The sequence below is a fragment of the Ochotona princeps genome, chromosome 2 (assembly GCF_030435755.1).
Source record: "Ochotona princeps isolate mOchPri1 chromosome 2, mOchPri1.hap1, whole genome shotgun sequence".
In the NCBI taxonomy this organism is placed as follows: Eukaryota; Metazoa; Chordata; class Mammalia; order Lagomorpha; family Ochotonidae; genus Ochotona; species Ochotona princeps.
The window spans coordinates 116,393,644-116,395,126 of NC_080833.1; the positions used below are offsets into that span (position 1 = coordinate 116,393,644).

A 1,483-nucleotide genomic window follows, 5' to 3' on the forward strand; every position below is an offset into this window, starting at 1 on the left:
AGATTTCCATCCCCCCACACTGTGAGCTAAGTGAATTTTTTTTCCTTTTTTACACATTATCTAGTCTTAGGTATTTTGTTACAGCAGGAGGAAATGTACTAACACACTTAATACTGGATATAGGAAGAAAATAGACTGTAGCTGTATGGCCCCAGAGCGGTCCTGAAAGACTAATGAGAAAAACCATTCAAGTGGACAGAGCTTCCGATGATGCATCTGATTACCTGCTTTGTACGAGAAGAGAAGTAATCCATAGTAAAACTATGAATGAAACTATGGGCTGTAGTAAAATGCTTGGTTGGTCGTCCTTATTCAAATGCTGGCTTATACTGTCTGGCTCTGATTAGAAGGTGAAAAAAGAAACCTAATTGGGGTATGGAGATCCTGAGTGGAGTCATATGAATGGGTAAGTAAGAATAGTTTTTTTTTCCTTTGGTGTTGTAGCAAGTTATCATAATCCTATTGGATTAAAATCATGCACATGTGCTTGCTTTGGCAGCACATATGCTACAATTGGAATGATACAGAAAAGATTAGCATGGCCCCTTGAGCCAGGATGACATGCCAATTTATGAAGCATTCTATATTTTAAAAAGTCATACATGCACTGTACTGTGATTCTGGATGGTGTGAAGTCTAAGGAGGGTTCCATAGTGCTACAGCCCATGTGTGTGAATTTACTGGCTCCTGGCTCTCTTCTTCCATCTCCAAAGTCAGTGATCACTGGACTAATCTTCCTCACAGTACATCCCTCTCATACATACTCATAGTTTTTTTCCTGTATCTTGCACATTTAGAGTCTTGGATCTAACAGTTGAGTAAACAGAATACTCCTATTTCAAGGTCAGTAGACAGAAAAACTTTTTCAGCTGCAACTTGAATTCCTCTTTGCCAGGTAACCTACCATGTCCAAACAGTCCAAAGATTAAGATTTACATTTGGGAAGTCATTATTGCAACTAAACAAAGACATAAAGAGTGTCCCTAAAGAAGGGACTTCAACCAACCCAGTTAGCAGATAACTTAGACAATTGATGTCAGCTAGACAATTATTTACTTTGTCCTGGCAAGATAGGTTTGTGAGGTGAACAGTCACTCCATGGTGGTATAGATGAAGGTCATGCATCGATCCAATAGGTCTATCTATGGCTGTGTTTTAATGTGTAAACTTTGTGTAATAGAGACCATAGCTGAGCTCTGGTATGGCACTTCCTGTAGGTAACCCACCAGTTGTCTGGTGGCAAGTGGATTGCAAGCGACTCCTTTCATTCTCTGCCTGCGTACTCTTCTGCATGGTTTCTATGCGGCACTCCTTGACCTTCTCTCTGCTTTCTCACTTACTTTCTCACACCTTGCAATCGTCCTCCAGTTTTCATGGCCACCATATTCTCTCAGGGAGGTGGTGAGGTGCAGCAGAAAGCACAAGAGGGTGGTCCAAGATCCTGAATCTATGAATAATGGATGTGATTTTGGGAAATGAGTTA

General features: G+C 40.7%; 1 non-coding gene across 1 annotated transcript; it reads left to right on the forward strand.

Annotated features, from left to right (window-relative positions):
- The first annotated feature begins 483 nt into the window (after positions 1-483).
- LOC118758671 (U6 spliceosomal RNA) lies at positions 484-591 on the forward strand. The gene has a single exon (XR_004995772.1). It is a non-coding gene; the product is annotated as a U6 spliceosomal RNA (small nuclear RNA).
- The last annotated feature ends 892 nt before the right edge of the window (positions 592-1,483 follow it).